The following is a 14,410-nucleotide window of genomic DNA, read 5'->3' on the forward strand; positions in this document are numbered from 1 at the left end:
CCCCGGAGTTTAGCTCTGCCTTGTTACTGGTCCTGACCTTTTAAGGGATTTCTGGTTCCTGCTCCATCGCTTTCTAGGGGTGGATAAAGACCCAGCTGCTTCTAGAGTTCAGAAGGAATGTTAACACTACGCAATTGATTTAACCGGTGTTTTGTGAATACTTACTATGAACCAGTCATGGTTCCAGGTACTGGCGATACAATGACGATTACGACATATTTAAACCACCTTTTGAGATCACATGTTCAAAATACTTCATAATTTATCATAATCATAAAAAAGGCTTTTGAACTTTGTCATGTATGATACCGTGCGCGCGCGCGAGCGATTTGTAACAAATACTAACGTCTTTTGAGCCATCTATTTGTAATGTCCACCAACTGATATTTTTCTAAACAATACAATATTCTCATCCACTATTTTCTAGAACATTTAGCGCCAAAATAAGAGAAGTCATAAAAGGTTAGCATTGAATGGAACTTGAGGGATCATCTGTACTGAGTCTCCAAAGAACCAATGGATTTACCAAATTTTTCTCAGCAGCAGGATTAGTATTCCTTCAGAAATATTACGCACCTGTACTGAGTTAAGCATTGTTCTAGATGCTTCAGATACAGCAGTGAAGAATGAAGCTTCTCTTATTTTCCAGTAGACTACATTACAGCTTATCATATTGAGAAATAAAAAATGGGTAAAATTTGATTAGGAAACCACCTGCCTGTAAGACCAAATTTTCTGAATAGCAATTACTAGGATAGTAATAGAACCCAGGTGTGGTTAAAAATATTTCCTCTAAAAATATTGTAGAAATAGAAAGTGAGTGTAACATGCCTAAAATGCACCAATCAGAACTTTGAATAATGACAGTGTTAGGTGCTGGAGCACTCTCAGCACTAAAATACAAAATTCCTATCCACTTAAAAAACTCCAGAATACAGTTCTTAAAATAAAAGAAAGGAATTTGAGGATTGCCTTGTCAGCTCTTCTATCTACCTAGAAAAACTGACAGCTTATCTTTACTATTTCCCAAGAATGTTATGGTCTATTTGGTAGCTCTTAAAAGTGCCCTGGAATATAGATTGGTATCTCAAGTTTTGATTTGGGCAAGAGTTCGGTAGGAAGTATGTTATTTCTGATTCAAGCACTTACTTTAGGATGTAAAATTAATAAATAAAACAGTAGTTTATTAATAAATTGTTAAGCATCAGTTCCCAAAGGCTACCAGACAAAAACAAAACAAAATAAAAACCCACCAGGGCTGTTAATATATGCAAATTTCTCTGAGGTTAGCTTTCCTTCTCCACATCTAAGGGTCACGAAGTTCTGTGTTAATCTCATTGGAAGTGCTGTTAAACTGCCACCTGTTTGCTTTTTTAAGGAGAATTATTTTTGTTTTGAATTAATGATACTGGAGACCTACCACTAACTCCAGAAAAGGCAAAACTTTTTGTTTAAAAAACAACACAAAGCCAGTCACTTCGTAATACCTTAATAGCAGTATGAACTTAAAAATTTATCTAAGCAGAAAAAGAAATTGAAGAAATGCAAATATTTTCATTTCTTAATGCTCTCTGAGTAGATAAGGGTGTCAAGATACTGTTCAGCTCTTTTAATGCAAATTAAGCCTTAAAATAGAAGTGCAAATTACACTGTATTAATTTGCTAAATGTTTTCCTTTGCTGCAGCAAATCATTAATCAGTTGGGGTCTTTAGTTATTACATGCAGGAGATTTTCAGAAGAGGATCTGTACACATCTTTTTCAAAACTTAAGTACACTACAGATATCCCCCACTAACCATTAATTTACTTGTTAATGATCAATTTGAAGACATTTTCAGTAAATCATAAAATTTAAATCTTCACACATGCACACACACACAAAGCTTAGATTTTTTTCTGTGTTCTCTGATGTACCATCATCTAAAGAGTGTAGCATAATATATTATGCTCACAGTCAAGTTTATTATTAGCAAAATAACTAGAGAATGTAATAATATAGGATGTTTCAACATCTGGAAGGAGAGTTTAGGTGCATGAGCTCCATCTTGGAACACTAGCATTTAGTTGAAGGATTCATTCAAATGTCCTTAAACTGAAATTCTGAGAAAAGCTTCTAAATTCCTCCAGAGACCGGAATGCAAAAAAAGGACAGAATAGGGTATTAGTGAGAATAAACATGTGCAGTGATAACAGACACAACATCACTGGTAAAGACTATGCTCAGTTTTGGCAGGTGGGAATAATATGAGCCTCATGTGGTTGTTTTAAGATTAAATGAATAATGTATATTAGAAAAAAAAAATGAGATTTTGTTTTCTTGTATTTGCCTCTTTTCCTTCCCTCATTAAAGCTGATAGCAACTCGGCTTCCTTGCCTCAGGGGATGTTTGTGGCAAGGAAGAAAGCAGAAGTTGCTTTCAAAACACTTTCCTTCCTAGCTTGAAGTGACCACCCCCAAATGTCTATTGAATAAGAATTTAGGGCTAGTAATCTGGTTGGAAGTAGTGTACCAGTTGGCTAGGAATTTATTGAAGCTACATTTGCATAGTAGTATAGATCAACACAAACAGGAACATTTTCTAAAATTGCTTGTATTCTCACTTTTTAAAAATGTTATTTCATAATATCATGTAATATTATTTCTATTTAGGGTGGAGAAGGGGGAACCAAGCAAAGGGAATCTCCCAAGCCATTTTTGGGCGCTTCTGTGGAAAAGAAGGATTTCACTGAGAATAAAATGTGATGCATAGACTAAAAGGATGAGAAAGAAGTTGGTGGGCCTCTAGAGCAGTGGGGATTTGCTCCCTGATCTCTGGAAGTGTCCCTAGAATGTGACAAGATCTCAGAATGAATGGCTTAATGCTGCATAGAGGGGCTGGAACCTAAGCATTGGAACTCCCACTAGCCAAACATAGGTGTGCCCCAGACTTGGTTTATACTATGGTCTGAATGTTTATGTCCCCTCAAAATTCGTATGTTGAAATCCTAACCCCCAAGGTGATGGTATTAGGAGGTAGGGCTTTGGGGAGCTAGTTATGTCACATTAGTACCCTTGGCCCCTTCCACCATGTAGTGTCACAGTGAAAGGACTACCATCTATGAACCAGGAAGCAAGCTCTCATCAGAAACTAAATCTGGCTGTGCCTTTGATCTTAAGACTTCCCCGCCTCCAGAACTGTGAGAAATAAACGTTTGTTGTTTATAAAGCTGCGAGTTTATGGTATTTTGTTTTAGCAGCCCAAATGAACTAAGACAACCGGAATGCAGCAGTTTGATAGACCAGAGGTTGATGGGTCAATACATATTGATTAACATCTATTATTTGTCAATCATCATTCTAGGTTCTAGGCATATAGGAATGAATCAAAATAAATAAAGTGCCTGCCTTCAATAAACTTACATTCTAGTGGGGAGGGACAAAAAGTGAACACATTTTAAACGAATAAATAAATTCAGATATGGCTAAGTGTAGTGAGGAAAAAAATTAGGAAGAGAGAAGGTAAAAATTGTCTAAAGTTACTGGCAGTTAGGCAGATGTGGGGTAGGGAAGAAAAGTTTACGCTGATTAGTTAACCAGGAAAGTTCTGAGCTGATGGGGTGTCCAGGTTTTGTGGTGCCTGACATTTATGCAATTTGGGGATTCCTCTTTAAGAAAAAGGATATAAACTTACACTCAATTAAGTGTAGGGCCTTGGAAGGGACCCACTGAAGTTAGAGGCCCTGAAGTTTTGCAGTAAATCTGCCCCCAGCTGGAACTTAAATGTCGGGAAGCCACCTGAAGGGATCATGCAGGCTAGGACAGATGTTCCAGCGTTAACTAGTGTGTAAACATGGCTGTAGCACTGTGTAGTATGACCTCGGAAACCTGACACACACCCTGGTGGAGGTTAAAGACCACCAAGAATGACTGATATAGAATTCCCTACTGATCAGGAGTTTAGGTTGAGATTAAGTTATTTATAGAAAATTAGGCAAGATGAGGACTCTTTAAGTAAGATTCATTCCCAATACATAGTCAGCTTTATTTATGTATTATAGCTGACATTGCATATAGCTGACATGTAGTTAATTTTCTATTGGTGCCATAAGAAATGACCACAAATGTAACACCTTATAACAATAACTATTTATTATCTCACAGTTCTGTAGGTCAGAAGTGCAGGTGGGCTCAGTTGGGTTCTATGCTCAGGAGGCCAAAAACCAGGTATCAGCTGGGCCGGGCTCTTAGCTGGAGGCTCTTGGGAGCTCATTTAAGTTGTAGTTGCAGGACTGATGTCCCCACTTCCTTGCTAGTGGTGGACTAGGAATCACTCTCAGCTCCTAGCAACCTCTTTCTGTTTCTTACACATGGCCCCCTCCATCTACAAAGCCAGCCACAGTGTGTCAAATCCTTCTCATGCTCTGCTTCCTCTCTTTGACTTCCCCTTCTGCCACCAACCTGAGAGAGGTGTCTGTTTTTAAAAGTTGCTGAAATTAGATAATCTCCCTGTTTTAAGGTCAACTGACCATATAAAATAACCTGATCATAATATCCTATTTGCAGGTTCCAGGGATTAAAGCAAGGACATCTCTGAGGGACAGTTTTAGAAATCTTGCCTGACACAGGGCTCAATGAATAATAGTTTCTTACCACCTTACATTTCAATGAACATTTCTTAATCACCTACTGTAATCCAAGAACTAAGAAAATGAATAAGACATTATCCTTTAGGTTAAGGAGTTTACACTTTATTAGAGGAAACTGGTATTGAAATAGGTAATTTAAATACAATGATAAGAGCTAATACTTTTACAGAATTTATGAAGGGCCCATTCCTGTTATAAGCACTGAATGAATATATTACTGTACAGGGTAAAGAAAGGGATACAGATAAAGGGAAGGATACAGTTAAAGCAGTGTATACTGTTGAAGGACAGAAGAGTGTACGTTGGGTTGTGGGTGGGGGCTGAGGGGAGGGACAGATAGGCACAGCCTATCAGGGAGATCTTTGAGAAGGAGTGATACATGAACTCATCCTCAAGGAAGAGTAGGAACTAGCCAGGCACAAACATGATGTGTGTGTGAAGGGGAGTGGGAATCTTGTATGTATAAAGGCAGAAAGAGGGACAGTTACATAGTATCAGAGCACAAAACATCAAGAAAGTCATAGCAGGATCCAAAACTGGAGAAATAATAATTTTATAATGGAAGGTCTTAGATACAAAGAAGGGGGACATATTTATCATTAAAATGATGGGGATGAAAAGGAACACAGAATTGTTCAGAGTAGCTCAGACAGCCCTAGATAAAATGTGAAGAAAGCTTAATTTATCTTTGAAAATGTCTCTCCTCCCCATTTATCCTGTGACTCATTCTTGCTATTAGCAGATGTAATCCATCATTGGCATAAACTGAGAATTAAGATCTTAGCTAATAAGGCTTAAAATATGACCTGTCTATCTCATTTTAAAAGAAAATTCTCAAAGACTGAAAAATCATCAGTGCAATGACAAGCCACCAAAGCCCTCATATGTTTAGGCCAGAATGGGCAACACCTTTTCTTTCTATTTGAAAGGCTAGTTTAAATGGCAGCTGGTGTTGTAGAGGGAAGCTAATGGGATGATGAGGACTGTGTGTCCTGCTGTTTTCTTCCTCTGCTCATCTGTCCATTCTGATAGCGTCTTGGAGCATTAGGCGTATCCTACCGGGTTATCCCCAGTTATGCTTCAGTCAAAGGGTTTGGCTAGACTAAATGACCTCACAGTTCCTTGGAATTTACAGAGAAAATTTATTTCTACTCCACCATCACAACTTAAATATAACAAATAAATGAAAACTTGGAATACCACTATTAAGATGATGGAGACTCGTGGTTAAAAATTAATACTAAAAATTGGGGAGAAATTAGATATAAAATAATACATAGATAACTAGTTAACTTATTCTAAGTTAAATATATATATACACACACATGCATACACAGTATAGTAGATGTCTGTTTTTTAATTTCACCTATCTGGCATGCCTTCCCTCTTCTATTAATAGTGATGCGTAGGTTTTCTTGGAAGGGAGGAAGGATTATTTGTTTCACTGTACAGAGTCTTGGAATTATCAAGTTTCCCTAGCCAGGAGTAGATACATAAACCAGTTAGGATTCTTGATTGCAAAGAAGACACTGCCTATTTGTACTAGTTTTCTATTGCTGTGCAACAAATTACAACAAATTTAGTGGCTTAAAACAACACAAACTTTTATTTTTTTAATTTATTTTTTAAACATTTTAAAAAATTTATTTATTTTTGGCTGCATGGGGTCTCCGTTGCTGCACGCAGGTTTTCTCTAGATGTGGCGAGCGGGGGCTACTCTTCGTTGCGGTGCTCGGACTTCTCACTGCGGTGGCTTCTCTCGTTGCGGAGCACGGGCTGTAGGCACACAGGCTCAGTAGTTGTGGCTCATGGGCTTTGTTGCTCTGTAGCATGTGGGATCTTCCTGGACCAGGGATCAAACCCGTGTCCCCTGCATTGGTAGGCGGATTCTTAACCACTGCACCACCAGGGAAGTCCCACAAATTTTTAAATCATAGTTTCTGTGAGTCAGGAGTCTGACACATTTTTGCTTGGTCTTCTGCTCAGGGTTTTTTGAGGCTGAAATAAAGATGTTGCTAGCTGTACCCGCAGCTTGGGTACCTTGAGGCTTGGGGTCCTCTTCCAAGCTCACTAGTCATTAGCAGCATTCAATTCCTTGTAGTTGTAGAATGGAGGTCCCCATATTCTTGCTGGCTATCAGCCAGAGGCTGCTCTCAGCAACTAGAGGCTGCCCTCAGGTCCTTGCCATGTGGCCCCTCCATACAGCTCACGACATGGTGTCCAGGCCAGCAGGAGAATCTCACTCCAGGAAGGGCCCAGTCACTCTTTAAAAGACCTTTCCCTATTAACTCAAGCCCACTCAGGATAGTCTCCTTTATTAAAAAAAATATTTTTTTTCACATTTTAAAATTTTAAATTAAAAAATGTTTTAATTGTGTTAAAATATACATAATGTAAAAGTTACCATTTGAATCATTTTCCAAGGATACAGTTTGTGGCATTAAGTACATCTACATTGCTGTGCAACCATCACCACCTTTCATCCATGGAACTTTTTTCATCTTTAAAAACTGAAATTCTGTACCCATTAAACAATAACTCCATCTATCCCACACCCAGTCCATAGAAACCATTATTCTACTTTCTGTCTTTATGAATTTTACCACTCTAAGTATCTCATATGAGAGGAATCATACAGTATTTGCCCTTTTGTGACTGGCTTATTTCACTTAGCATAGTATTCTCAAGGTTTGTTTTGGTTATCTATTCATCTGTCCGTGGACACTTGGGATGTTTCCACCTTTTGGCTATTGTGAATAATATTGCTATAAGCATGGGTATACACATATCTTTTCATGACCCTGCTTTAAATTCTTTGGGTATATACTCAGAAGTGGAATTGCTAGATGATGTGGTAATTCTAATTTTAATTTTTTGAGCAACAATCATACTGTTCTGCATAGTATCTGTACCATTTTATGTTCCCACAAGCAGGATAATCTGCCTTTGATTAACACAAAATCAACTGATTTGGGTCATTAATTACAACTGCAGAATTCCTTCACCTTTTTCATATAATGTAATCACAAGAGTGAAATCCGTTGTATTCACAGTTCCTTTCAATACTCAAGATAAGGGAATTATACATGATGTTTACACCAGGGACAAGAATCTTGGGGAGCATTTTAGAATTTTGCACACCACACTTCCGTAAGCAGAAAAGACGTTTACGGAAAGGATGTTGAGTGGTTCCAGAATTAAGCAGAAAAGACGTTTACGGAAAGGATGTTGAGTGGTTCCAGAATTAGTGAGAAGGCCAGAGAATGAACCCACAAAATGAGCAGGAACAAATGTAAGCCCAGCAATAATGACATAGTCAAGATCACATTATATGAAAACTCTGATAGAATGACATTGGTGGTGCCACCACCAGATAGTAATTGTTGTGACAACTGTGGTAAACAGCCTCCAAGAAGGCCCCCAATGATCCCCTCCTTGTGGTATTTATCATGCCTTCACATTGTCCCTGTGTTGCTCTGAGTGACCAGTAGCATTCAGCACAAGTGATGATCTGTCACTCTTAAGATTAGGTAATAGAAGACACTGTGGTTTCAGTCTTGTTTGCTCGATTACTCTCTAGAATCACTCATTCTGTGTGACTTGGGCTATCATGCATGAAGACACTCAGGCACCTTTTTTGGAGAGGCCCACTTAGTGAGGAACTGAAGCCTCCAGCCAAGGGAATGAGCCTTCTTGAAAGCACATCCTCTGGCACCAATCAAGCCTGCAAATAAATGACTGCAGCTCTGGCTGCCAGCGACCAAAGAAGAGCCTTTACATCTTTAGAGGGTTTTAAGCAAACAAAGACAAATATGGGAAAGAGATTATATGTACAACAATAACTAAACTATTTACCATCTAGTCCTTTACAGATAAGGTCTGCTGACCCTTCTACCACCATTACTGAGGACAACTCAACTTCCCAACATTTTCTCCAAATTCAGAGTCCTTGGTCTGAATGCCTGGTTGGTTAAGCCTAGCTCAGGTGCCCAAGACTTAACTGCTGAAGAACTGGAAGAGAGAATGTCTAGCCCCATGTAGCTTCTGTAGTGGGTGGCATGGTCCTTTCTCCCAACACGACTCACAAAATGGGAATTGTCCCTAATTAAAAAGATTCTAGGTAACAAACAGATTCTAGGTAAGAAACAACAAGCGGAAAAATGATTTAACTCCATTGAAACCAATCAGATTAGCTGTCTTAAGCATTTAGCAGACAAAGTTGATTTGTCCAGATGATGATGCTCTAAAGAGACTGTCTAGTATTCTTGTCATCACCTATGTCAGTTCCTGTACTACTTGCTTTCTTAGCTTTTTTTTCAATTTTGGGAACTACACCATATCCTTCTAACAAACTGATTTTTTGCTTAAAAGTAGAGTCAATTTCTGTGCTGGAACAAAGAACTCTACCTGATACAATATTATTGCTATTGTGTGAAGAAGATCATCAGAGAAGAATTTCAAATTTGTTAATAATATTTTATTTCTCCAAGACTTTGTTATTTTATTTCTCCAAAAGACCTTTTCCCCACAGGAAATATTTCAATATTTCAAACCCTTCATTTCTCCCAAGCAAATGACATTAGAATATGTTTCTGAACACTGGCATAGGGACTTCCCCAGCAGTCCAGCGGTTAAGACTCTGCAGTTCCCAATCCAAAAATGGGCAGAAGACCTAAATAGACATTTCTTCAAAGAAGACATACGGATGGCCAAGAAGCACATGAAAAGCTGCTCAACGTCACTAATTATTAGAGATATGCAAATCAAAACTACAATGAGGTATCACCTCACACCAGTTAGAATGGGCATCATCAGAAAATCTATAAACTACAAATGCTGGAGAGGGTGTGGAGAAAAGGAAACCCGCTTGCACTGTTGCTGGGAATGTAAATTGATACAGCCACTATGGAGAACAGTACGGAGGTTCCTTAAAAAACTAAAAGTAGAATTACCATACGATCCAGCAATCCCACTACTGGGCATATACCCAGAGAAAACCATAATTCAAAAAGACACATGCACCCCGATGTTCATTACAGCACTATTTACAATAGCCAGGTCATGGAAGCAACCTAAATGCCTATCGACAGACGAATGAATAAAGAAGTTGTGGTACATATATACAATGGAATATTACTCAGCCATAAAAAAGGAACGAAATTGAGTCATTTGTTGAGATGTGGATCGATCTAGAGACTGTCATACAGAGTGAAGTAAGTCGGAAAGAGAAAAACAAATATCGTATATTAACGCATGTATGTGGAACCTAGAAAAATGGTACAGATGAACTGGTTTGCAGGGCAGGAGTTGAGACACAGATGTAGAGAACAAACATATGGACACCAAGGGGGGAAAACTGCGGTGGGGTGGGGATGGTGGTGTGCTGAATTGGGCGATTGGGATTGACATGTATACACTGATGTGTATAAAATTGATGACTAATAAGAACCTGCAGTATAAAAAAACAAACAAACAAACAAAATAACGAATACTAAACTTTCTTTGGGTTATTTGTATGGAAATATATTAATATAAATGTTTCAGACGTTACATGAAATTTCTAAAAAAAAAAGAGAAAAGACTCTGCAGTTCCACTGCAGTGGGCATGAGTTCGAACCCGGGTGGGGGAAGTAAGATCCTGCATGCTGTGCGGCATGGCCAAAACAATAAAATAAAATAAAACACTGGCATAATAATAATAATGAGTAGAAAATTATATTTTCATTATGAAACATAAGATTTAAAATTATAAAGAATACTCAATAATTTCTTTCTTCAATTAGATCTATAACCAGCTATTCTAGAATTTGTGTATCAGAACTCAACTGCCTCTTTTTTGTTAGCTATCACTTAAAATCAGTTTATATTATTCACTTATTCATTTGTTCATTCACCAAACATTTATGAGCACCTGCCACGTGCCAAGCCCCTATTAGTGCTGAAGTCATAACAGTGTAAAACATATATTCCCTTAAATCAACAACAATCAGTAACTCAATTCTGTGATCAAACACAGCACCATAAATAATAGAACAGCCTCCATTACGTGCCCTTCCATTATCTATGATATATTTTTGCCGAAAATGAATAGCTTGAGTCTAACCAAGCCTCTTAGATCAGATATCATTTTATAAAAAATAAGGGGGCTATAAGAATATATTAAATTATACCATAAGGATTTAATCAGAAAAACGCAAATGTAGGATAGTCTACAGGACAATTGGCCAGGCCTCTTAAAAAAAAAAAAAAAAATGTTGTAAAAAATACAAAAATGAGGATTTTTAGATTAAAAGAGGCTGAAAAATACACAACCAAATTAAACATGTGAATTTTGACTAGGTTCTGATTTGGAAAAAAAAAGTTATTATTGATTGTTGGGAAAATTTAAATATAGATTGGGTTTTAGATTGATATTAAGAATTTTTTTGTTATTTGTGTTCTGAGATGTGGTAACAATGTTGTGATTACAAAATCTGTCCTTAATTTAAGGAGATGCATGTATAATTTAAGGAGATGCATGTATAAAGTGTCATGATGTTGACAACTTCCTTTCAAGTGGTTTGGCAAAATAAAAAAAAATAAACACACATAAAGTAGATAAAGGAAATTTGGTAAGATGTTAACAATTTCTGAATCTATCTAATGGGTATCTAAGTGTTTGTTATACTATTCTTTCAACTTTTCTGTTTGAAATTTCCCATAACAAAATGTTGAGAGAAAAAGAGCCCATTGCAGGGAGTCTGTGCTGTGATTCCCTCGTGGGGCCAATACCATTGTCCCAGAGGCATTTGGAAGTGTGGTGGGGGTATCTTTGGTTATCAAAATGTCTGGGGAGCATTACTATGATTTGATGGGGACGAAGGTAGCAGGGATGCTAAATAATTTGCAATGTGAGGGAATTCTTCACCCAACAATGAATTACACTTCTCAAAATGCCATTAACTTCCCTGTTGAGAAGTACTAAAAATAAACCAGTCAGTAGCTCTTCCCCCCAAAAATCCTTCCTTAACCCCATATACAATTCTAGTGTTTCTTCCATCTGCAAAACATAATCTTGATAGAGGAATCTTCATTCATGGTTTCCACTTCCTCATTTTCTTTCCATTCCTTAATTCACTCTACTTTGGTTTCACAGCCACCATTCCTTAAAAACGGTCTTATCAGGATGACCAGTGATGTTATTGTTAAGTCCAGTGGACGTTTTGCAGCATTTGACCATGACGAATACTCTCTCCTTCTTGAAAATTTCCCCTCATCTTTCATGACACCACTCACTTCTGGTTTTCCTCCTAATTCTCTAACTACTTTTAAGATTCCTTTCATACATTCCTTTTTCTCTGCCTACATTTTATTTCACAGGATTTCATCTGTAGCCCTTTTTTCTTTTCACTTCACAGAGTTTTTCTCAGATCCCCACCTGAAGGCCAGATATTGCATCTAAGTTCCATAGTCATTTATACAATTGCTTACTTACATGAAATATCTGAGCCTAACAAATGCAAAATGGAATTTAACAGCTTCCCACGTATACTTGCTTCTTCTCTTAGAGTCTTTATTTAAGGCAATGACTGGGATCTACTTAATGCTTTGGGAACCTACTGTAAAGCCATCTATCCTAGGTGGCAAAGGAGGGAAGGTGTAGAACAGGGACGGCTTATGGAAGGAGATGACACTTCACGGACACAACGAGGAATTGGATGAGGTGTTTGGGGGTGATGCAGTGTGAGTTAGGGAGGAGACTCCAGAACAGAGGCAGAAACACAAAGGCAAGTAAAACTACACTTCTGCAAGTGAATGTAATTCACAGTCGATGAAGCATACATGCTTTTTTGGCAGGAAGAACTGGCAAGGGATAGAGTTGTAAAGGTAGGAAGGAAGTAGATCATGTAGAGTCTTTTATGCCATGCTGAGGAGTTTGGCTTTTATCTTATCTGGTCAGAGTTGGCAGATTGATTGCCCACAGGCTACAGAAGTGATGTGTTTTGCTCCCGCTGTGTTTTAAAAGAGTAGAATTAGTTGCCAACATTTAAAGATTGAGAAATTTCACATACAAGTTTGGACTTCTAGCCTGTTCTGAAGATTTGAGAGTTCTGGCCACATTTTCCCACACTTGACAGACTCTGCTGTCATCACTCTGCAATAGTACCTATTGATCTGCTTTATTCAAATGTCACTTATGCCACCTGCCTGGCCCCTGTGGCCATTGGCAATTGCTACTTTTGCTTCAGATGCTGGTTAGCCATTGAAGAACTGTTAGCAGGGAGGTAGTATGATCAGACATTTGGGTCAGAAAGATCATTCTGGAAGAAAAATAGAGGTTAGATTCTGGGGCATAGGAAAGGGTACCATAAAGAAATGAATCTATAAATTCTAGAGCAAAAGTGGGCTGTGGGTAGGGAGACAGAACAGACTCATTACCTCTCCCCAGACACCATTTACCCTCCTAAACCACTGGGTAAGTCAGAGGAGGTAAGAACTTTGCAGTACTGGAGTGACAGTTGGAGACAGCCTCAAATAGGGCAATGACAGTACAGATGGAAAGGAGGGGCCAAAAATCAATAAAGCTTAACCATTGTATGTGGAGTGTAAAAAATGGGAGGAGTGTAGGATAGTTTCTGAATGGATAATGAATGATAGGGTCTAATTTTGATTAAAAATCGTTTATCACACTGCCTAGGAGAAGATAAATTCTCTTGCATTAATTAAGTAGATTTGCTTTTCACAGTCATCACTTCGCTAGATGTATTTTCACATATCCCTAGTAACCATACATCAGTAAATTATACACCATTCCTGAGTAAAACTCTAGGAAAGGTAATTGAACATAAAGTAAGTGAAAGTTTTGACAAGAACTTGGTGGTCACCAAGAACAACTAAAGGTTCTTGAAAAATGAGCCACGCTAAATTAAGCTCATTGTTTTATTTTTTGTCTGCTTGTTTGTTTGTTTTGTTAAGCATGTGGGGCTAAGTCGGGATAATGTAGACAGAGAGTCAGAGAGGAGGCACAAGCTCTAAAGTTTCTCTAAGCTGCTTTGCCTTGACAGGAACATGATAGACACTGGATTTCTTAGCCTGACAATTTCTCCAACTCTATCAGCTTTCCATTTTCTTCAGTATTCTCCACATTATCCTAATCTCTCTTTTCCCATTTTTTTAACCTCTTCCTTTTCTTTTTTTTTTTTTTTTTTTCGGTACGCGGGCCTCTCATTGTTGTGGCCTCTCCCGTTGTGGAGCACAGGCTCCGGACGCGCAGGCTCAGCGGCCATGGCTCACGGGCCCAGCCCCTCCGCGGCACGTGGGATCCTCCCAGACCGGGGCACGAACCCGTGTCCCCTGCATCGGCAGGCGGACTCTCAACCACTGCGCCACCAGGGAAGCCCCATTTTCTTTTTAGTTACCAACAGAGTGACTTATTTTTTCTTCTTGTATCTGTTGGACTTTAGATATTTCTAGTTTTCCCAACTATATGACTTTTACTTAAATCTCCAATATTATTACACCCATTGTACATATCTTTACCTGACTCATAAACATTCTCACTCCTGCTATACACACACACACAAACACACACACACATATATAGTGTGTATATACATATATATATATATATACACACACACACTATATGTAAGTTATATGTGATTTCTCTTATTTCTCAAATTATTTTAATTCATTTCATTTTAATCCTATTTCAGATTCATCCTTGTAAATTTTATCTTCTTATATCTTATTTTTAACTTTTGTAGATAAAATTCTACAACATGCATTTCATGCCTTTTAATAC

The sequence above is a fragment of the Lipotes vexillifer genome, unplaced genomic scaffold (genome assembly GCF_000442215.2).
Source record: "Lipotes vexillifer unplaced genomic scaffold, Lipotes_vexillifer_v1.1 scaffold117, whole genome shotgun sequence".
Taxonomy (NCBI): Eukaryota; Metazoa; Chordata; class Mammalia; order Artiodactyla; family Lipotidae; genus Lipotes; species Lipotes vexillifer.